This window comes from Mesoplodon densirostris, chromosome 17 (genome assembly GCF_025265405.1).
Source record: "Mesoplodon densirostris isolate mMesDen1 chromosome 17, mMesDen1 primary haplotype, whole genome shotgun sequence".
Classification (NCBI taxonomy): Eukaryota; Metazoa; Chordata; class Mammalia; order Artiodactyla; family Ziphiidae; genus Mesoplodon; species Mesoplodon densirostris.
In genome coordinates, this window is record NC_082677.1 from 12,534,950 (window position 1) to 12,559,638 (window position 24,689).

A 24,689-nucleotide genomic window follows, 5' to 3' on the forward strand; every position below is an offset into this window, starting at 1 on the left:
AATGGCCCACACTCACTGCGTGACCGTCATAGTTTTGTGCAGTCCGGGCATTCTGCCTGCCTTTCAGATCCTTTCTTCCACTTAATGCCGAATCATATAAACATATCAATTTTCTCTGACAGTGGTAGTTTGGGGCGGCTGGGGAAGAGGGGAGTACTGTTTTAAAAATAACATTTCCTTCTACACGAAGAAAAAGGGGAAAATATGGAACAATCTCTAGAGAGATTATTTTTAAAAATGAGATCTACTTTCTATCTCAGAACCAACCAAGAGCAAGTTTATATACTACTAATTGATATTATTGAGCCTTATTTTCTTGGAATCACTTATTCTCATATAAAACAAATAACTAAATTAAACAAACATCCACAGATTCATCAGCTGTGAGCATTTTGAAAGAAAGCAGAAATATAAATTCCTTTTCATGCACTATCACATCCGATATTTAAAGTTGTGTTAAAACCTACTAATATTCCAGAATCTCTATGACTTCAAATCTATTGGAATGTCCACACAATTTGAAATTCATTCTTCCATAAAATTGACTTTACAATCCTTCCTGGAGTAGGACTATAATAGAATCTACTGCATGGGAATATTATTGGGTTAAACAACATCACCTTATACTACACAACTAAGTACAAGAATATTTGAAGTTAATTTTTAAATATATTTTTTATCATCACTCCTGGATTTGGGTATACTGTGGTCCAGAGGAAGTGACATATGATCACTTGATTCTCATCCAATAAAAGCTCACAGATATATCAAAACCTTCATAATACATAAAGCACACACTCAATCTCACTTTAAAACACAACTCCTCCAACAGCAGATTGGTTTCTTTTTATATTAATACTGAATTTCACATAAAATAAAGGCCCTAACTACAAGTGATATATTATGCCTAAAGCAAGACATGGTTATACTAGGTAGCCTTGTGTTCATGATATGAAGTGCTAAAGTAAGCTGATGTCATTGGAACTTATGCTTAATAAGCCTGTGAGAAGTCTTAATCTATGTTCACTTAAGTCACTGAGACACAGTTCTCTTGGCATTCATATAGTTTTATTTTTCAGCCAGAATGTCAATATTGGTTAGACATAATTTATTAAATTTCAGATTCAGAATTATTCTGGAATTAGAATTATTGGAGATTTAGAATTATTTCTTAAGATAGAGAGACAAGAAACATTTTTTATTATTGCTCATTACCATTTCTTTTGGAGACAGAATTATTATTCCATTGCCTATGTGGTATTTTATTTATGCCAAATGTTGTAAAAGAGAAGTAGAATAGGCATTAGAGCAGCAAAGAAGTGTGAAAATGAATAAAGGAAAACCTCATTCACAATTCAGGAAGCCCTGAACTGACAGCTCTCATAGCAGCTTACTTTATACACCCCATCAAGAAGAAAGACATATCCCAGCAGGATGAAGGAAGATTTTCTCCTTGCCCAGCAACAAAGCAGCCAATGAAAAACTGCTGCAACTCAGCCAATGAGAAGTCACAACAACCCCAAACTCTCGCTCTCCTCCAGTGAACTTTCATTCAAAACAGCCCTTCGCAACTTCCTCATTTCCACTATAAAAGAATGCTCCTCTCTTTTGTTCTCCAGACTTGCCTATAGTTTTCCATAGTTTGCATGTCCTTAACTGCCATTCTTCTGTTATTCCCAAATAAATTTGACTTTGCTGGCTAAACCACTTACGTTTTTGTTTTAAACGTTGACAGAGGGAATCTAAAGAACACACCTAATGGTGTGGGTCACTTTTAAGGTAGACTTAGAATGCTACATATTTTTTCCATGTAGTATTCTGAATATTAAGAGCAAGATTAAACATGGTGTAAGAGTAAGCAATTCACAACACTTATAAGAGAATGTCAACACTACCTTGGGAAGATTACTGGCATAAACTTCTAGCATTCCAACCTATATCCTTTACACTGTCAGCAAATGCTTGGAAATACTGTATACCACCCCACAAGTGTGGTATTTTATTATTCAAGTTTGGAAGGGCCCACAGTTAAACTACTGATTACATGAACAAGAGACTACATAATGTAATGGATTGAAAACACAGGAACTGGAGGAAGAAAACTTGAGTCTGAATGTTAGCTCCATTGCTAATTAACTGAGACCTTCAAATTAACCACTTCAATCCTGTTTTCTCCCCTGTAAAACTGAAACAATAACCATTACCTTTCATACTGAGAGGATGTGTACAAAAACAACTTGAAAACTGTAAACTACGTAAGGACAACTTTTTTTTTATTATTAACAGTTATACTTCTGCTTATTCCTTATGCATACCTCACTGTACAAATAAAATGTATCCCCCCCAAAAAAAGGGGAAAAAAAGAAAGAAAAACAATCTAAGAATGGATCAGAGGCAAAGAAAAAGAAAAAAGGGAGGGGAGGATAAATGTTCACATCAAAGAAAAAAAAACAGTGTCTTAACTATCTCAACATATCAGCATTTCATTAGGAATTAACAATATGACATATTTTTCTTCCTAATCAGCTTCAACTGCTACTATTCACCCAGCAGAGCTGATGGATAGAAATTTCTGAGCCCAGGGACTTCCCTGTGGCCCAGTGATTAAGACTCCCTGCTCCCACTGAGGGGCCCAGGTTCCATCCCTGGTCAGGGAACTAAGATCCCGCGTGCTGCACCATGCGGCCAAATAAATAAAGTTCCATGCTACACCTATTTAAAAAAAAAGAAATTCTTGAGCCCATAATATACACTTTCTATATACGTCCAGAATTCCAGGATCAGACAGACAGAGAGGGAAGGTGAGAAGATAGATGGACCCTGACAGAGACGGAATGGAAACGGCACAAAATGACTATCCAGCAATTGCCTCTGTACAATTGCTGATAATTGAGAACAAGCAACAAACAGAAAAGAGTTCTACCTGCCAAAACAAACGTGTTATCAAGCCTGTACAAAAAAGATCACACAGAATCTATTTGCAACTATTTTCGACTCAGTTTAAACAACAAGCATGTTTCTAGGATTCCCAAGCTTACAGCAAATCAGAGCAGCAAACGGAGAGGGAAGAGGAGGTGCTACTAGCAGGTAGGACAGCAAAGTGAAATCAAAGCTGGCAGCTTGATGCCGAGGAAGGGGACCACAACAAACAAGCAAACAAACAAGTGGAAATAAATTAAAAAAAAATCTATTAAGAAACAGTCACCAAATCTCCAAAAGCCCAAGAGTTTGAGGTCACTGCATCCGGTAACTACCATCCCCTCCTCTGAGCTCCAGAGCTGCTTATGTGCAGTTTCCAAAGGGGGCTGCTCAGGATCCTGGAGACTGGAGGGAGCCTCGGGCACAGCGACAAGGGACGGCGGGGGGAGACGGACACCAGGGGAGGGGGGCCCAGGACTCTGTCTCCCTGTGGATACCACCGTCCACCAGAGCAGCCCTGCTTCACTCAGCTTTACTTCCTGAGGCTTCCTCGATGAACGGGTCTGCTGTTTAAAACGATTTTTAAATGATTTGACTACTACTAACTCCAGAATCCTTCCAAGCAGTATATCCAAAGGTAGAAATGGGATCTATTCCAGGCGTCGGGGAGAGGGAGTGGTGAAGAGGAAGAGGATTTTTTTTTTTTTGCGGTACGCGAACCTCTCACTGTTGTGGCCTCTCCCGTTGCGGAGCACAGGCTCCGGACGCGCAGGCTCAGCGGCCATGGCTCACGGGCCCAGCCACTCCGCGGCATGTGGGATCTTCCCGAACCGGGGCACGAACCTGCGTCCCCTGCATCGGCAGGCGGACTCTCAACCACTGCACCACCAGGGAAGCCCGGAACACAAAGGATTTTTAGGGCAGTGAAACCATTCAGCAGGAGAGTACAGTGGTGGAGACAGGTCATTATAACCTTGTCCAAACCCACAGGACGCACAACACTAAGAGTGAACCCTACTGTAAACTCTGGTCTTGGGGTGACAGTGTAAGCCCACGCTCTGGTGCAGGCTCTCAGCAGCAGGGGAGGCTGTGCACGTGTGGTGTCAGAAGGTACACGGGAAATCTCTTGTACTTTTCACTCAATTTTGCTGTGAACCTAAAACTGCTCTAAAAAATAAAGTCAAAAAAGAGAAAGAAATAGATCCCGTTATGCCTCTTAAAGCACCGTTTTTCTCCCTGTGCTCCCCTCGTGCTGGTAGCACCACCCTCTAACCACCAGTCCAAGCTAGAAACCAGGAGCTACGCCTGACCCAGAACAATCCCACAGAAATTCTATTCCTTCCTCTCCCTCCATCCCGTACCCCACAGGTCCCTGAATCCTGCGATGGGCCCTGCCACACACTTCTTAGCCAGGTCCCACCCTGGACGTCCTCAGTGAGTCTGGATCACTCCAGGCAGCTGTCTTCAACTGTGCCCCCACCCTCAGCAGCCCACCCCCCAGCAAGCACCCTCCCTGTTGGGCCCTCATGCGATGTCATGCCAAGTCCTGAGTGACACCTTGCTGTGAGTCTGCAGCCAAATGGACAGTATCTATTTCCAGGGGTGGGGATTAAACGTGCTTTGTTTGTGCTTTAAAATATTTGTATCCAAAAAAAAAAAAAAAAATATTTGTATCCAAATTTCTACTCTGGGTATGTATTTGCGTATTTGATATAAAAAAACAACAGTAAATATCATTGCGGGGTGGGGTATGATTTGATGCTTTTGGCGTTCAATTTCAAACCAGGCTCTTCACAACCTGGCCTCCCCAACTACATTCCCAGCCTCACTAGTTCTCGCCCCCTTTGCCCTTGACTCCCTCCCCTCTGCCCAGGAGGCCTGTGTGCAGCCACCTCCTGCCCCTCCTTCAGGACCAAGCTGGAAGGCGGCTTCCTGGAAACCTTCCCTGCGGCCCCAGAGAGCAGCATGAATCGGCCTGCACAGCGCCTCTGGGCTTCCCCAGCACCTGGCACAGACCTTCACGGTGGCACCATCACTCCTGACTCTGTATATTTGTTACCTGTTTTCCCCAGAGATGTCAAGCTCCTTCTAAAGGGCACAGGCAGTGCCACGGGGTGGTCAGTACAGCCTAGCACCAGGTCTGGACTACAACAAATGTTGCATGAATAAAGGTAAAATCCAGTTCTATCAGTAACATGAACTATTTTATTATCAAGCCCTATGTAATCAGTCTAACTGCTGACCTGAAACCCATTACTGTGCTGACGTGATATGATAAATTCTTCTGAAGGGCAGAATTACATAACATGTCCCCTCCTTCCTGTGCATGTAACAAGTCTATCTACTGAAGGTGATGTTACAGAGAACACCAACCTGTACTTGAAACCCTGCAAAGTGTTCAATGGCTGTGAAGAAAATTTTAAATGTTTTTAAAAATGATGTGGGCAATTTAAAACGTTTTATTGATGTGCATGTATTGTGGGAGGTTGAGTTTCCTGGCCACAGGCTGCCTGAAGGATGAGATTAAAAACCGATGGAGGAGAATCACTAATGAGCTGTGTAATGCACTGCTGTTCGGGTAAGCGCAGATTTTTACTGGCCAAAGGCGTTCTTGGTGTATCAACCATCTCACCAGCTTCGCCGGATGTGAATGTGGGCGTTCAGATGCACTGTGTCACTTCAACTGGTCTTCACCTTCCTTCAAGCACCCCTTTGATTATGTGATTTGCCTGTTCAAACCCTTTAGTATTTCTTTTTTGACCACAGGTCAAAATGGAATCGCTCTCCTGTGCCTACAGATTAAAATCCAAATGGCTTCTCCTTCCTTCCTCCTTACCCTATGAAACCCCAACCTATCTTAGGGGAAGAGAAAAGGACATGGTTGAAGGAAGAACTAAATTTATCAAGTAGCGATGATGAACCAGACATGGTGCTAGGCACTGGGTATTTCAAGATAAAATACGGTCCGTTTCTTGTAAGATATTACAGTCTACAGGAGGAAACAGAAATCTAAACACATTATTACCAGACAGGTGACAGGTGCATTATTATAACTGTTATTAAAAGGGCTGGGGAAGGTTTCCTGTAGGAGGGGCCATGCAAACTCCCTCAGCCAGTAGAGGGTAACTGGGAAAATCAGAGCGGTAAAGGCCCAGGGATACCCTCAGCATCCTTAAATTCCAGGCTCAGGGATGACCTCAGCATCCTTAAATTCTCACAGGGACTTACTACCAGAATCTCTATTCCCATTGTGCCTTTTATTTCATCTCTGTTTAGAGTCCTGAGCCCCATATAATACCGTCCTAATTATCCTTGTCAAGAGTGACTCAAAATTCACACACAGTTAAAATGGAATTCTAACCAGGAAAAATTAGAGAAATTCAACTAGGTCAATTTTTTGTATAAAAAACCTTAACTGTTGGATGAACAATTTGATATCTGCTTTCCTGACCTCTCTCTCTCTCTAATTAGGCTAAGAAATCCTGGATACCGGGATTTTATTTTGTTATGCTACTTTATGTGGTTACTTTTTATTTAAATAAAATTTATTTATTCATTTATTTTTGGCTGCTTTGGATCTTCGTTGCTGCGCCCGGGCTTTCTCTAGTTGCGGCGAGCGGGGGCTACTCTTTGTTTTGCATTACGCGGGCTTCTCATTGCAATGGCTTCTCTTGTTGCCGAGCACGGGCTCTTGGCGCGCGAGCTTCAGTAGTTGTGGCACGTGGGCTCGGTAGTTGTGGTTCACGGGCTCTAGAGTGCAGGCTTCAGTAGCTGTGGCGCATGGGCTTAGTTGCTCCACGGCATGTGGGATCTTCCTGGACCAGGGCTCGAACCCGTGTCCCCTGCATTGGCAGGCAGATTCTTAACCACTGCGCCACCAGGGAAGCCCATGGTTAACCTTTTTATATGGTCCAGACGGCCTGGTTTGGGGCCTCACAGGCAGTGTAGGTACAAAAGGCACAGAGTAAATAATGTTGAATGAATGACCAAGTGTATCAGTCCCACTTTCTAGAGCAACTACTACATCCACAAAATCACATTTTATGACCCCAAAACATAATCAATACAGTATTTTTTAACCTTTTTAAATGAATATTTGCAATCAATTTAGATCAATGATGACACAAAGAAGGTGTCATCCTTTGAAATAACACCCAGATACCAACTTGCCATTGTTTGCAAACATCCAACACCCAACGACTGCTTTGTGTAAACACATAATAACTAATAAATCCTAAGGGAAGCATTTATGTACACAAGGTTTGTCTCTGACAAACATCTGATCCAACTTCTGCTCCTAAAAATGAAATCCTACTACCCCTAGGAAATCAAGCAAGAAAGATATAAAGGCATCAACAAGTGAAAGAAAAGCACTTGGGACCTAAAATCTTTTTTTTTTTTTTTAATGAATATGTTGAAGTCCTAACTCTTAATTAATTAATTTATTTTTGCTGTGTTGCGTCTTTGTTTCTGTGTGAGGGCTTTCTCTAGTTGTGGCAAGTGGGGGCCACTCTTCATTGCGGTGCGCAGGCCTCTCACTATCGTGGCCTCTCTTGTTGCGGAGCACAGGCTCCAGACGCACAGGCTCAGTAGTTGTGGCTCACGGGCCTAGTTGCTCCGCGGCCTGTGGGATCCTCCCAGACCAGGGCTTGAACCCGTGTCCCCTGCATTAGCAGGCAGATTCTCAACCACTGCGCCACCAGGGAAGCCCTAAAATCTTTTTAGTTTATAACATTTTCTCATTTTTCACATTCATTGGCTTCTAATAATCATATCATTAATAATAATCACTCACGTCATTAATTCCTGGTGGTCCCACTTTATGAACAAGTCGTGTGCATTTCAGTGTGGTCATCGGGAAACTGGAATTCATTTTCTCACAGAAACAATGTTGCAAGTGCTGATAAATTCCCTGGCCAGCCCACCAAGACCTTCTCCACTCCTAGTACAGGTAGCCTCTAATACTGCTAAAACCAGCCCAAATAGGTGACGTCCACCTTCGGCACCTGCCGACCTGCTTTCTGCCGCACCCTCTGCCCGAGCTCAGGCACCTCCAATCCTCACAACTGTCCTAATGCACCAACTTTTAAGTGACCTACTCTTTCTCCTTCCTCCTCCTACCAAACTCCAATTCTCTCATGTGTGATTCTTAGCAAAGAAAAAAAGCAAGATGAATGAATAGATTTATAATCAAGTGCGAATAATAGGAGATATCAAATATTCTACCAAGAGATGGAGAACCCTGATGGAATCTGTCATTTTTTTCTGAGTTATTTTCTGAAATGTGTTACCACCAAGTCAATTAAATTACATACAAGTACTCAGAAAGCAACTCACAGCACTTTAGATGAACTCTACCATCCATCAAACTCTCCTTAAAAAAAAAAAATCTGCAAATCTGCTCTAAACCTTCCAAAGCCCCTAAGTGCTCAGGACAAAATCCTTCAAAGGCTTTTGATAAACTACCTCAACTACCTATTTCACAATGAACTGCAATTTGTGAAAACAAACTGACTCACACACACATTAACTAAAGCAAATCTACATTTGATCAGCTTCTAAGCAGTTTAACAGATTAAAAAAGAAAAATATTAGGCCACATGGAAGAAGATACCCCATGGGTTAAGAAGGGTTTGTGAGAGCACGCGGCCCCCTCTATCTGGGGATGTGCTCTCGGAATCGGCCAGGTGAAATTGCTGCTCCCTCACAGCATGTTCACACCTCCACCACTTCCAAACCCTAAGTTGTCTCAGAACGAATCCCCAAGGCCATCAACACATCTGGGTGGCCCCCAGAGAACATATGAACTCTGCAGATTATCTGTCCAGTGGCTAGAAAACTGGATGGCCACCCCTGATAATCCCAGTGTTTGTAAACAAAGACAGCTTTGCACTACTGCAGCCCTAAACCCATTTCATGATTGAGGAATACACGTTTCCTATGTACAGTCCCTCAAAGTTAAATGTGAAAAGGGGGAAAGGAAGTGGTCAGATATGAAATATTAAATTTCCCTAAGGGAAAATTCACATATAAAAATAATCCCCACCAGTTATATCAGATAATCAGGAGAGACGCAGAGAGAGAGAGAGAGAGAGAGACAGAGAGAGAGACAGAGAAAGAGAGGGACTTTGATATTTAGTATTTCCCCCTGAACAAGAAAATCAAAACTGTCTTTTTGGAAAAATCAGAACTTTGTAGGACTCCTTTACACTGGTTTCATGGGTTAAATTTTTGTCTTTGAATTAAATATGGTTTAGGGAATGAAAGGGGAGAACCAACATTTCATCAGTGTTTAGGACTTCTGAAGTGATACAGCTTTGTATACACACATTTATAATTTGTCTCAATATTTATGCATTTTCATTTTAAGTTTTGCATTTAAATTTTATGTCATAGTCTCTCTGGTTCTTAAAAAACTGGTTTGAGTTGATTAGATTTCCCAACTAAAACTGTATAATGGACTATATTATATAGGCATGATATTTATATACAAATTATATTTTTTACATTATATTAACTCTATTCATTCTGAACCACTGAACAGAATATGATGCACGTTCAGATGGGATTCAGTATGGTTTGGTAATGTAATGAGTAAGGCACAGAAGGGAGATTCAGCTCTCTGACAAGACTGATAACAAGATTCTTTATACATCCAACCCGACCAGAGCAGAAGCTCATCTCAGCAGCAGTCGGCTTTTCCTTTTGTGAGCACAGTTTGAAACATGCACACTAAAAACAGTATCAATTTTTCTGTGGCTATTGCTGGGGGGAAGGGGGTCAGCATATCGTGTTAGCAATTTTCTGTGGAATCGAATTAGAGTTTCATTGTGGTAGCCATATCACATTAAAAATCTGGTCTTTTTTTTTTTTTTTTTTTGCTAAATGGTTTCCATTGTGTATTTAGTGAATCTGATATGGAAAATTGCTAATGCAATAAGAGTATCATATAAGCTTTCCTGACTGTAATCCTCAGCCACAATATTCAGGAGAAAGAGGCTCAACTGGGCTGGGGTGAGGGCTTATTCTCCACAGCCTCTTAACACGTCCTCAGCTCAAGTTCAACGCTGGCTTCTTGAAAGATGGACCCTTAAGACCTATCGTTTAGGGGAAACTCCTTTGCAGATTTTATTGCAGACGAGACCATGGGTTCAGTGAAAGACGTGTCAATTAATTAGTATTTATTGACAGCACTAGGCAGGGCACTGTGGTGGGCATGAAGGGAATGAAAACGATAGATAAAAACACAGTCCTTTCCTTCACAGATCTTGAAAGGATTGTCTGAGGAGAAGAAATAAATTAGCATATGAGTAATTCAATAGCAGACAAGATGCGCAAGAGTGCAAAAGGTCAAGAGCCACAGGCGCTCAAAGGAGGACACACCTGAGACCAGGGGCCTCGGAGGAGGACACACCTGGACAGGGCCGTTAAAGATGAGGAAGATGCTGATAGGTCTGTGGATTTGGTGAGAGGTCGGGAAGCAGGGGAAGGCATTCTAGGCCTTAGCATGAGGAAACGTGCAGAGGAGAGGAAAGCCAGGGTATGCAGGGGAAATCACAATTCTTTATTTTAATTGCAGCATAAAATATGGAAGGGGTGGGAAGATAAGCCTGGAAAAGTGGTCTAGGGTCAGCTCAAGGCTGATGCAAAAAGAGAGTAGTGGGTGGTGTTCAGAATGGTTTGGGGTAGGAAGTGTCAGGCTGAGGTCCACTGGCAAGAAGAACATCCAGCTTCCACGGATCTGATGGCTTCTAACGCTAACAAACATCTTAAAATCTTAAATGTAGTTAGCTCACGTTTCTTAAGAGACATCATTTATCGGAATATTTATTTTAAAACGTTAGTTTATGGCCAAGGGATATTTATTTATTTTTTGTTATGCCCCTACTCATGACATGAACATTTACTAGATTAACAGAAAAAAAAATTCTAAGGTGCTCATACTGTTATAACTACTTACGAATTTACTGTTTGCTTTTCTCCCCCCCTTTAGAATAACTTTTCAACTCACTGGCAACAGTAACCAAGGAAATATAAATCCAACAGCCTAGAATTACAACTATTTGAAGAGATTCATGCTTTCAATGTACTGCTGCATTTACTGTTTTATTCTGGACTATTCCCTGTTTCTGAATTCCTCATTAAATGTTAGAAGTGATAAGCAGAAAATCTGCACTAAGCTTCGTTAGAACTTTAAAATTCAAGGTAGTATGTTTTGCGAATTAAAAAAAAAAACTTCTTCATTTTCATAACTTTTAGCTTGCCTTGTATCAGAGTATATTTTGTGGATAAGTATTATTTCCAACATATTAAAGCCAAACATGATGAAATTGCTGTTTTATTTATTGCAGAGGGAATGTCAGATATAAACTAGTTAGTTGTCTAAGTGCTATAGTGACCACTTATTAAACACCAACTCTCCAAATGTGGCAATGGAAATTGAACTATTAAAAAGAATTAGGGCTTCCCTGGTGGCGCAGTGGTTGACAGTCCGCCTGCCGATGCAGGGGACACGGGTTCGTGCCCCGGTCCGGGAGGATCCCACATGCCGCGGAGCGGCTGGGCCCGTGAGCCATGGCCGCTGAGCCTGCGTGTCCGGAGCCTGTGCTCCACAACGGGAGAGGCCACAACAGTGAGAGGCCCACGTACCACAGAAAAAAAAAAAAAAAAAAGAATTAAACTATTTGTAAAATTGAAATTGAATATTTTAATCTTTATGAAATAATTTCTTGACAGATTTTTTTTCTCCTCCAACTGACCACATGATTAGAAAGGAAAAACAAATTTACCAGTTGTTTATTCCTTCTAGAATCCTTAGCAATGTTTCATTAACAATAAAAACCCCTCCTCTTTCTCATTCCATGGTCTTGGGCAATCAGAGATATAGTAGTTGACGTCTGTGAATATTTTCTGATTACTCATTAACTGGGGATATATAAGAAAAAGAAAAGATTTTAAAAGGAGAAAAGTCAAATAGCTCATGCTGACTTTATAAGACTGATGACAAAGATGTGAGAAGTGCAAAGTACTTAGAGGTTTAACCTAAGATTTGTTTATGTCTTTGATTTTTAGCAAACACTGTAGTGATAAAAATGCGTTTGCTCAGATCAAGAATATGTTGGCATTCTCTTAAACATAGCTTGAAACCGCAGAGTTCAAGCAAAAAAACAGCTCTGGCAAAGACAGCCAGTCAAGCATAAAAATGGGAGTTGGTTGTGTCAGAATAGATTAACAAGCTGAAGGCTGTCTGCTAAAGACAGCAGTCTCGCCATCAATGAAGGCGATCACTGCCACTAAAAGTTCTTTTTCTGATATATTATTTGAAGCTTCTATCATAATATATTTTAAATGCTCCTTATTTATAAATGATTACATCATTTTCTTATCTGCAGTATCCTTCTTGGATAACCACAAGCTTGAGAGCGGTCCAAAATTCTGCTCATGGTTTCCTACAAATATAGGAACACTTACGTATTGAACTGTCTATTGAGAGTTAGGAGAATGTGTTTGGATTTTATTTTTACTTCCTTTTTAAATATAGATCACTATTTCTAAAATGTAAACATCCAGTGGCATTCCCTGACACCGACAGGAATACCAAGGCAGAAGATATGCCTGTAGGATTAACATGTCACTCACCCAGAAGGATGCCCAAATGCTTGGCTCAATTATGGCCAAGGAGGTAGCATTATTAAATGCCTTTTGACTTTACAGCTATTCTCTATTATTCCTGTTCAACAACGCTTCCAAAAGATTATCCGAGAAATCTGGCAAGCCACTGAAACGGTACTTGTAAATTGGATCCATTAAAAGCAATCCACAGTGTCCTGTGGGTGTGTATCCGACTGTGAATTACTGGGCAAAGGATTTACGTGCAATTTTATTCCCAAAGTCGATTTACATCATTTGTACGTTATTTCTCACGCGTACCAGTTCCAGCCCAGAAACAAGTCAACGGAGTATTTCTAAACTATCATTTCAAATTTCCACTGTCAAGAGTGGGAGGAGGAAGGCATAGTAACGGGAAGACCTGTCAGCGATTAGCCATCCATAAAACTGTGTCCCGTCCCCCCGCCGCCGCCCCGCGCTGCTCCTTCCGATCACAATGCTGGCGTCAGTAAGTCTCCTGTATCTGTTCCCCACCTCGCCCCCCTCCCCTCTGCGGAGAGTTGGCACCGAACCGCAGGCGAAGGAAAAGACAAACACCCCAGCTCCCAACACAATCCAAGCGCTAGCGCAGAGACACTTGAACAACATTCCTAACTTTTCTTTTTTTCTTTTTGCTCACTTCGCGTGTCTCAAAGGTAAGCAGAGTAAAAAACCCCTACGAGATACAAGGCCTGGGAGGCCAGCGGAGTCACATATACTACCCCGCACCCCGATTTCTCCACTGTCCTCCCCCTCCGGCCACAGCAAACAGTTAGCGGCAAATCGGGGTCTCCACGGCGCCTGTCCTCGGTGCTCGGCCCCTCGCGGTACCCAGCCCGGGGGCTGACGGCGAGCGCCCATCCCTGCCCCCCGCCGCGGGCCAAGCATCCTCTGACAGGTCCCAGGTGCCGGCGGCCCCCGCGGCCGCAGCCGAGAGGAAGGCGCGCGGCCGTCTCCCCGGAGCTGCCCCCTCCGGCCTCTCGCCCACCCCGACCCACCCCAAACAGGCCCCATCAAGAAATACAGGGATGGAGAATACAAAGAGCCAAGCCACACACCAAAGAGCCTCCAAGACTTTCCTGTGGAAGAAAAACTTCGCCGCACCCGCATCCACACACGCACACGCCCAGCGCGCGCCGGGGAGGGCTGCTCTTACCTGTTCCCCGCGGGGCCGCTCATCCCTACCCCCCCACCCCCACCCAGGTCTGGCCGCGTCCCCTCCCCCGCGGTGGGTGCCCCGGCCGCCTGCTCCGAAAGCCGCGCACTCACCACCTGGCTGAGCGCGCCCAGCGCCTGCAGGGCCCGGCGACGGCGGCGGCGGCGGCGGGGACCGAGACAGCGGCTGCAGCGGCGGCGGCGGCAGCCGCGGCCCCAGTCGGCGTCAGTCAGACTGGAGCCGCGAAGCCTCATCGCCCGTATTAGTGCGCCGACCTGGAAAGCCGCCAGAAGCCCTGCTCGCAGGCCCGCCCCCGCCGCCCGCCGCCGCTCGCCGCCGCCCGCCGCCGCTCGCCGCCCGTCGCCGCCGCCGAGCGCCCGGGCCGCTCCGGGAGCCCGCGAGGAGCGGGAGTGCGGCGCGGCCCGCGGCCACGTGCGCGAAAACCCGCGGCGCGGGCGCCTCGGGGAGGCCCGCGCGAGGGGGCTCCCAGCCTCGGGCTGCGTCTGCGTCCTCCCGCGAGACCCCGGACTCCCCTCGGTCCGCGATCAAGCTCCCTCGGCGGGGAGGCTCCCGCCAGCGCGGGGCAGCTCGCGCCTCTTCCCCGCCACGCTGAGACTTCCTGCCTCCACCTGGAGCCGGAGGCCGGAGAGCTGTTACCAGAACTAGAGATACGGGACCAACAAATCGGTTTGGACTCCCCCACCCCGCGCCCCCGAGTGACTCTTTCTGACGTGTCTCTGGGTCCTGAGGGTTGCTGTTATTTGCTGTTTGTTTCTTACTTGCTTTGCAGAGTAAAGGGGATCATTACTCCCACCGACAGCGCCAGAGTAGCTGGTTTGCCCTGGCATAAGCAGAAGAAAAGCTACTCACTCTGAGTGGTGAGTGGTGGTTAAAACAAGCCATATAATTTTGTGGGTTGTCATTTCCTTACCCGTATTTATTTGCTTAACAGCCTAGCATATATAATATATACTCTTGTCTAATCTAATTAAAGGTACAACCTTATGGGCCGTGAACAACGTTAATGGACAGCCTTCCTTGCTCATGGCCCGGCTTCCCCCCTGGATAGCCTGCCTTTGGAGGTCACTGTGGACTCCTCCAACTAGCTCAGAATTTGTTTAGGAAATGCCACCAACATACTGATGGCCTCTGATTCCCCATCAGCCAGCAGCTCTTCATAGAAAAGGCATTTACTGTAGAGATGAAAGTAGAGGAAAGCCACACGGGACAGTATTCAGTTTGCTCTTGTGTGTAGAAAAATGAGTCCTCCAGAAGGTCCTGATACCCCTGAAATGCAAAGCCGTGAATTGAACTGCTTTTTCTCGTTCTCAAAGCACTGAGCTTTCTTCCTGTGGCAGATGCCATGTTTGCATTATCATAGTGTGTTGTCAGTTGAGCAGTGACCTTGTGTAAAACAGCATTTGTGGTAGAATTTAAATCACCTGGCCCATTTTCCTCTGCTCCAGGCTAGGTGTTAAGTTGGAGATTGTTCTTGGTGTGAAACTCCAGGAAACTTCTGGACTGCTAAGAACTACAGGTTGCACTTCCTGGGCACTTTATTGCAGGTAAACTAATGAGGTCACACAATTGATAATATGTGGCTTACTTTTTCTTTTTTTTTTAATGTTATTAAGAAAAGAAATGGCCCATCCACTATCTGTTTCCTTTGCTTACGTGCATTAGACAATGCAGAGGACACAACGCAGAGCAAGAAATTATAACCTGTGCAGTACTAGCTTGTGCTTCTGACACAGTCCTTTTTTTTTTTTTTTCTGCGGTACGCGGGCCTCTCCCTGCTGTGGCCTCTCCCGTTGCGGAGCACAGGCTCCGGATGCTCAGGCTCAGCGGCCATGGCTCACGGGCCCAGCCGCTCCGCGGCATGCGGGATCTTCCCAGACCGGGGCACGAACCCGTGTCCCCTGCATCGGCAGGCGGACTCTCAACCACTGCGCCACCAGGGAAGCCCCTGACACAGTCTTTTTAAGTTCACAGAATTCTCTGGGCTCTTGGCAGGACTTGGATTTACAGATTCTTTGTGTGTAGTCTGCTTTTTCTGTACATTCTCATTTACATACCATGAAATTTTGGCATCGAGAAGTTAGCCTGTCACTTATACAATCACTTATCCCTCAAACCTAGTATAGCAGGTTAATCCTTTATACCCAAGAACAGTAAGATCTGAGTTCCAAGGAGAAAATACCCACTCTGGGAAGGAAGGCTCAGAGCTGACACTCCATTTTTCAGACGCTGAATATCCTTGGAATAGGAAATCCAGACTCTTTGCTTTATTTTTCCCTCTTGATTTCTTGATCGGCTGCAGTTGTATTGCTTGTTAGAACTTTCACCAAAAAAGTACCTAATGGGAATCATGTGAGAGCTGAGACTCAGTCACGGGTTGTGATTTGGTAGAAACACCAGTAAAATTTTGGTTTCAGACCTGAAAACCATGGCAAAACGAAGCTGAATTTTCTGAATTACAAGAACTCCCCCTTTTCTGAATGACAAGAACTTGGCTGAGCATGAGCTCCTGCAGCCCATAAAGAGGTGGGAGGAGGGGCAGCCTCCTTACCCGTGAGAAGGTCGGTTCTTTTCACTTGTCATGTGCCCAGCATAGGACAAGGTTGTGAGAAAGTCTGCAGTAATCCATAGATGCAAAGATCCTGCTTTGTACATCTGTTGTACCTTATGTTTCATCCAGCATTATAATGGTTCCACTCAGAGCCATTGGCGTTGCTGCCTGTACACCTCTCCCACTTCTAGTCTCCTTCCTACATTTCATCTGTAGCTCTCCACTTTTCCTGCCTCCCCCTTGAATTTTCCTTCAAGAGCCATCTTAACTCCATGACCATCACTGAACACGTTCCTGAGTACCAGGTGCCTGGACTAACCATATGGACACAGAACAGAGGCCCTCAGTAAACTCGGTCTCGCTAGAGAGACCCACATGCCGATGATTGTCATACAACTTCATGTGTCGCTTAGGGCCAAGGACACGGAAGGTCTCAGGGAGGTCTCCACAGAGGTGAAATTCAGCTACACCTTGAGAAATGAGTATGAATGCCTACCAGCCAGATAGCCAAAGAACCACGTGGTGCGCCCGCCCACCTCGGTGGATGCAGCCCTGTGGGTGCTGGCTTTGAGGCAGAGTGCAGCCTGAATTTCATCCAGCCGCCTTGGCCAGAGACTTGGATGCAGACACAACTTGCACGATCATAATGACAGCCCAGAATGCCTAGAATGTGCCGAATTCCATGAGGTTTTGAGTATGAAAACCTCAGTTTTTCTAGAGAATTGTCAAACTATTTGATTTCAGTGCTGTTCCAACATTCTTAGAGGTCAACAATGACATTTCAATAATTCAGTGAGTTTTCTTGATCCTCATTTTAAAAAAGTTTTGAGATACAGCTTTATTATTTTAATTAAATTTATGTTAATATTGGAATTCAGTCAAATTGGTGCTTGGTAGCATGCTATTTAGGGACTAGGTGAGACTGACTTTCGTTTTTTAATTGTATTTATTTTTGGCTGCGTTGGGTCTTCGTTGCTGCGCCTGGGCTTTCTCTAGTTGTAGCAAGTGGGGGCTTCTCGTTGCGGAGCACAGGCTCAAGGTGCGCGGGCTTCAGTAGTCGTGGCGCATGGGCTTAGTTGCTCCGTGGCATGTGCAATCTTCCCGGACCAGGGATGGAACCCATGTCCCCTGCATTGGCAGGCGGATTCTTAACCACTGCGCCACCAGGGAAGTCCCTTTTTTTTTTTTTAATAATCTTAATCATTTTTAAGTGTCCAGTTCAGAAGTGTTAAGTATATTCACATTGTTATACAGATGTCTACAACTTTTTTTTCACTTTAGAAAACTGAAATTCCATATCCATTAAAAAGCAATTCCCCCGCCTCCTTCTCCACAGCTCTTGGCAACCACTTTTCTACTTTGTTTCTAGCATTTTGACTCTTTTAATTGATTTATTTATTTATTTTTGGGCTGTGTTGGGTCTTCATTTCTGTGCAAGGGCATTCTCTAGTTGCGGCGAGCAGGGGCCACTCCTCATCGCAGTGCACGGGTCTCTCACTATCGTGGCCTCTATTGTTGCGGAGCACAGGCTCCAGACGCGCAGGCTCAGTAGTTGTGGCTCACCGGCCCAGTTGCTCCGCGGCATGTGGGATCCTCCCAGACCAGGGCTCGAACCCGTGTCCCCTGCATTAGCAGGCAGATTCTCAACCACTGTGCCACCAGGGAAGCCCCGGATTTTGACTCTTAGAAACTTCATATGCATGGTATCACATACTGTGCTTCTCTTTCTGTGACTGGCTTATTTCACGTAGCGTAACATCCTCTAGGTTCATCTATGTTGTAGCATATGGCAGGATTTCCTTCTTTATTAAGGCTTCATAATTTTCCATTGTATGTATAGGCTACATTTTTTTTAATCCATTCATCAGTCAGTGGACATTTGGTTTGCTTCTGCCTCTTGGTTTTTGTGAATAATGCTATAGTGAACATGAGTGTGCAACTATCTTTTTGAGATCCTGCTTTGAATTCTTTTGGATATATACCCAAGAGTGGGACTGACAGATCACATGGCAGTTCTATTTTCAAGTTTGTAAAGAAGCTCAATGTTGTTTTCCATATGGCTGCATTATTTTACATTCCCACCAAAATGTTAAGTGCACAGCGTTCCAATTTCTCTGCATCCTCACCAATGCTTGTTACTTTCTCTTCTTTTGATAGTGACCATCCTAATGGGTGTGAGTTGACACCTCATTGTGGTTTTGGTTTGCATTGCTCTTACTATTAGTGATGTTGAACATCTTTTCATATGCTTGTTGGCCATTTGTGTATCTTCCTTGGAGAATTTTTTATTCAAGTCCTTACCCATTTAAAAAATCTGATTATTTGGTTTTGCTGTTGAGTTGTAGGAGCTCTTTATATATTATGGATATTAACCTCTTATCAGATATGTGATTTTCAAGTATTTTCTCCCATTCTGTATGTTGCCTTTATACTCTGTTGATTGTTTCCTTTGATGCCCAGAAGTTTTAAAGTTTGATGTAATCCCATTTGTCTGTTTTTATGTTTGTTGCCTATACTTCTGCTGTCATGTTTGATCCTCATTCTTTGATGCCTCTACTACTTTTAAGAAACCCACAAAGTTTTTAACAAATTAAATGAATAAATGAGTGAATATTGACTTCCCTGGTGGCGCAGTGGTTAAGAATCTGCCTGCGAAGGCAGGGGACACGGATTTGAGCCCTGGCCTGGGAAGATCCCACATGCTGCGGAGCAGCGAAGCCTGTGTGCCACAACTACGGAGCCTGCACTCTAGAGCCCGTGAGCCACGACTACTGAGCCCGCGTGCCTAGATCCTGTGCTCCACGACAAGAGAAGCCACCGCAGTGAGAAGCCTGCACACCACAACGAAGAGTAGCCCCCCTTGCCACGACTAGAGAAAGCCTGTGCACAGCAACGAAGACCCAACACAGTCAAAAATAAGTAAATAAAAAATAAATAAATTTAAAAAAATGAATGAATGCAACACATAAAAGGAAAAGAGCAGAAAACATTCTACTTAATTAAATGGCAGGAATTATTCAACCATTGTTAACTCCCAATTCACATTTCACTTGGGCTCCATTGTATTGGGCTTTTCCTTCCCCTGCTTGTCTCATTAACACCTACTTACAGATCTCAGCTCAAGTGTCACATCTTAGAGAAGGCTTCTTGGGCCTCTTTGATATGGTTAGACCCTCTGGTTTATAATCTTGTAGGACCATGTATTTCTCATTCATAACCAACACCATTGTTCCAAATTGACTTATATTTAATTACTTGATTACCGTCTGTCTCCTTTAATTATCTGTAATATCTAAAAGAATGGAGAGTGTGTCTGATTTTGTTCTTGTTTCTTCCCAACACCTAAAAAGTGCCTGGCATATAGTAAGTGCTCATCAAATACTTGTTAAATGTATGGAGGTGTATTAGGAATAGAGGAAGAGAATAGAGTAACGGATCCTGGGCTTGGATTCATACCAGGCTTTTGGTGTGCCAAGGGCTTAGCAGTGCAGGAGAAAGCAACGCCTGCCTCTGGTCTTCTTTTTGAAAAACTAGAAGTGTGTGTGTGTGTGTGTGTGTGTGTGTGTGTGTGTGTGTGTGTGTGTGTGTGTGTGTGTGTGTGTGTGTGTGTGTGTGTGTGTGTGTGTGTGTGTGTGTGTGTGTGTGTGTGTGTGTGTGTGTGTGTGTGTGTGTGTGTACTGAAGGGGGGTGAAGTTAGGGGTGATTCATAGTCATTTTGGGGAAGCGGTAGACACGTTAAAGGACCTGGAGAGTCATATGGTCCACAAAACTTACCTTTACAGTAAGGGTAAGTTTAAGGTTTGTTCTTATTTTCATGTGGGATTTAATTATTTGATGGTATATGTAACACAAACTCTAACCCAGTTATAATGACTTTTTATTTTAAATTTTATCCACTTATTTCAATATAATTTTTGTGGGCTGTAGGCAGTACTTGACTTTGTGGTATCTGATCCCCACAGAACTGAATGGGTTCCCATTCCTTTTGAATAGCAGAAATTTGTTTTTAGGATGAAGATAAGTTTAATTTTGATATGGGAACTTTGCAATACATTCTGGAATAAAAGGCAACATCCTAAGGTATCACAGAATTATGGTTGAGCTTTACTACTAAGAATGGGTGTCTTAGTTCAGGTATCTGTAACAAGATAGGTGTCTTAACCAACAGAAATTTATTTCTCACAGTTCTAGAAGCTGGAAGTCCAAGATCCCTGCCTACTAGCTGCCTGGAAGGAAGATGCAAGTTTCTCCCTGGTATTTGTTAGTGATCAATATGTTGACTTTTTGCCATTCTCTGTGGCATTATCTTTTTTTATAAAGGCTTAATAAACTTTATACTCTTTCATCCACACATTGCTCTTTAATTTATAGATGACTTATGGAAGAATGAATTCTAGGAGAAATTAAAGAAATATTCAGAACACTTTAAATGAGAATAAAAGGACATCTCTAAAAGCATTTTCTGTACAAATAAAATGTTTCATGTTCATACAGAATCTTAAGATTCATAAAGAGTCTTCATGATGTGCTTGTATCGTATCACATATTGTTTAGTGAGCCTTAGATCTACTTTAAGGCCTCTATTGAAAATAGTTAAGCATAGAAGAAAGCCGATCCATTACTTTTTTTTTTTTTTTAACATCTTTTTTGGAGTATAATTGCTTTACAATGGCGTGTCAGTTTAATCCATTACTTTTTGCTCTACTATTTAAGAGAGAAGTTTGGGTGGAGAAATAGTCTTTTAGAATAGTTACCTTTAGAATAAGGTAGGTTGTAAACCAATAAAAGATAATATTCTGCATTTACCAAATATAAAATACTCTCCCTGATATGAGCATATGTGTTATCTTAACATTTTCATAAAATTCTTGTTTTTAAAGCTTAGGCTTGTATATTTCATCTCATTCAGCAGCTCATGTGTTATCTCTGTATTACTGTTTTATAGATAAGAAAACTGAGATGCACGCAGCTTTCATCACTGGAAAAAAGTCTCCTGACTCACCCAAACAGTATCTTTCCACATCAGTTGCCTATCCAGAGGGAAAAATGATGTCCAAGAAACCACACTTTTAATGAAATTTAAATTTTTTAAAGAATATTTTTTATTTTTTGGCTGCGCCACGCAGCATGCAGGATCTTCTCCTACCAGGGATTGAACCCATGCCCCCTGCAGTGGAAGCATGGAGTCTTAACCACTGGACCACCAGGGAAGTCTGAAATTTAAATTTCTAACATATATTTCCTATAAGAAATATAAATAAGGTTCTTCCTAGGGGCAGGACAGGAATAAAGATGCAGACCTACTAGAGAATGGACTTGAGGACATGGGGAGGGGGAAGGGTAAACTGGGACGAAATGAGAGAGTGGCATGGATATATATACACTACCAAATGTAAAATAGCTAGCTAGTGGGAAGCAGCTGCATAGCACAGGGAGATCAGCTTGGTGCTTTTTGACTACCTAGAGGGGTGGGATAGGGAGGGTGGGAGGGAGACGCACGAGGGAGGGGATATGGGGGTATATGTATACGCATAGCTGATTCACTTTGTTATAAAGCAGAAACTAACACACCACTGTAACGTAATTATACTCCAATAAAGATGTTTAAAAAATTTAAGAAAAAAATATAAATAAGGTTCTATTCTTGTTGGAAGTGTTTTTTTCTGAAATGATTATTCTTGAAAAGTGTGATAAAATTGCAGCTAAAACTCAGCTGTCATGCACTGACTAATCATCAGAAATGGTGAATGTACAGGAATTGGAGAAATTCAAAAAACTATGGAACTTGACGAAACTGAGGATTTTAAATTTTAAAATCTCAATTTATTTCTCTTTAAATAATTGGCCTGTGGAAAGAGAAAAGTCATCATAGTTGGAAACATTAATGGGTCAAACTCTTACCCCACCTACTTTAGTATGAGAATCTGTCACCTTCTGAATAGGACTTGCTTTTGGCAGATTCTGCTAGTACTTCTTTTATCTTAAAAAAGACAGATTGGGCACTAGTTGCATACTTAGCTTATTGATTCTCCAACTGTGGGTCACATCTCCCCAACCGTGATGCCAGAAGATTGCCTAGGGGATTGCAAGGCCTGTTACCTGTTTTTGCCCCTTTTCCCTCCCTCATTTGTAATAATTGTCTTATATATTCCACTACATATATTTAGAACCACATCAGACTGTTTAAGTATTTGCTTCCACCATCAAACATAATATAAAACTCTTGAAGTCTTTTGTATTTGTCAATATTCTACTTACCATGTATTTTCTTCCTTCCTAAGGTTCCAAGTTTCCTTCTTTTGATGTTTTCTGTTTAGAGAATTTTGTTTAGCCATTGTTTTAGGGTAGATCTGTGGGTGTCCAGTTGTCTAAGCTTTCCTTCATCTGAGATTGTCTTTATTTCCCCTTCATACTTGAAGATTTGTTTTTTGCTGAGTATGAGATTCTGTGTTGACAGTTCCTTACTTTTAGTATTTAAAAAATATTGTGCCACATCCTTCTGACTGGCATAGTTTCTGATGGTAAATTCAGTCATTCTGATTGTTTCCCCACTATAGGTAAGGTGTCAGTTTTTTTTTTTTTTTTTTGGTGGCTTTCAAGATTTTTTCTGTCTTTAGTTTTCAGAAGTTTAATTGTGATGTATGTGTCTTGGTATGGATTTCTTTGTGTTTATCCTATACGGAATCTGATTCTGTAGATTTATGCCTCTTGCCAAATTTGAGGAGTTTTCAGCCAGTATTTCTTCAAGTGCGTTTTCCACCCTTCCAGGGACTCTGATGATACTGTTATATCTTTTTATAGTTTCACTGAGCCTTTTTTTTTTTCCTTCTGTTTTTTCTCTTGATCAGATTAATTTCTATTGTGCTGTGAGTTTACTGATTCTTTCCTTTGCCACCCCCATTCTGCTGTTGAGCTTATCCACCAAGCTTTTTATTGATTTTATTTTTCAGTTCTAAAATTTCCATTTGGGGGACTTCCCTGGTGGTCCAATGGTTAAGACTCCACGCTTCCACTGCTGGGGGGCACAGGTTCTATCCCTGGTCGGGGAACTAAGATCCCACATGCTGCGTGGCATGGCCAAAATAAAAAAATTAAAGATAATAATAAATAAATAAAATTTCCATTTGGTTCTTCTTGATATTGTCTTTTTCTTTGCTGAGACTTTGTTTCTTTGCTGAGGCTTTCTACTTTTTTCATTAATTTCAAGCATGTTTGTAATTCTGTGGAAGCATTTTGGTCATGGCTGCTTTAAAATCCTTGTCAGATAATCCTAACATCTCTGATCTCAGTGTTGGCATCTCGATTGTCTTTTTTCATTCAAGTTGAGGTTTTTCTGGTTCTTGCTTTAACAAGTGATTTTCTTGTGAAACCTGGACATTTTATTATGTTCTGAGACTCTGGATCTTATTCACAACTCTTGTTTTAGCTGACACTCCTCTGGTCGTGAAGGGGGAGCACCGTCTTGTTACATTGCCAGGGGAGGTGTCCTTGGCCCCCACTGACACACAAAGGAAGGGGGACTATTTATTATACCTGGGCAGGGGTAGGAGTTCTGGCTCACTACATGGTCTTCATTGTCACCGCAGCGGGGTGGCCTCATCACTGCGGGGCCACCAGAGGAAGTGCCTCCTCTGACTCCATCCCTGGGAGGGGGTGGAGCTGCTGTTACTGCAGAGGGGAGTGCAAGGCCAGCTTCCCCTGGTGCGGACTCAGGATTGGCTTTGGGGGATGAAAGTCCTGCTCCCTGCTGGGCGTCTCTGACATCACCCGGGTGAGGATGTCCAGGTACCTGATTCCAGCCTTCTGAGGGTGTGCATCTTGGCTCCCCACTCAGCCTTGGCTCTTGTCAGCAGGTGTGAGGTCACCATTCTTTCCTGTAGTGTTTGGTTGTAGAAGGGCAGTAGTTGTCTAGAGGATCAAATCTGGGAAGGTATTGCTTTTTGTGACCATCAAAATACTAATGAGTTTTACTTCAAAATCAGTGAATTCCAAATGAGTCCTATATTGGATGGACATAATAAAATCATTAGTTTGTAGATTTGGTGCCTTTGAGTTTGCACAAAAACAAAGCAACCCATAAGACTGCTTCTTTAGGAGATTTAGCTGTCGATAAAATGGATAACCTCATTCATGTAATTTTTTTCTTGGACAAATGAATTGTAATGCTGGCATTATCTAACCATTTGGGAAACCTTTACAGAACAATCACAATTTAGGATGCTAAGGAGACACACAAATAAAAGGCAAGGTTTCTGCTCTTGAGGAAATTATAACAATAAAAAAAGTGGAAAACAGAACTGGAGAATCAACTGTGAATCGTGGAAATACACAACTACATAGAGACATAGAATTACAGATGTCAAACATAATCTTGAGTCAAATAAACTCCATGTATAC

The 24,689-nt window shown here is 42.9% G+C and overlaps 1 protein-coding gene across 3 annotated transcripts in view; it reads right to left on the reverse strand.

The window, feature by feature from the left end:
- The window catches only part of SMAD9 (SMAD family member 9), a 61,127-nt gene extending 47,132 nt beyond the window's left edge, over positions 1–13,995 (reverse strand). The window contains exon 1 of one of the 3 annotated variants that reach the window (XM_060079902.1): positions 13,837–13,995. The gene's annotated coding sequence lies outside the window, so the exon portion shown is untranslated. Of the gene's footprint in view, positions 1–13,723; positions 13,759–13,836 lie in introns of those variants that run through there. The other 2 variants (XM_060079904.1, XM_060079903.1) reach the window with 2 other exon arrangements.
- Between the last annotated feature and the right edge of the window lie 10,694 nt (positions 13,996–24,689).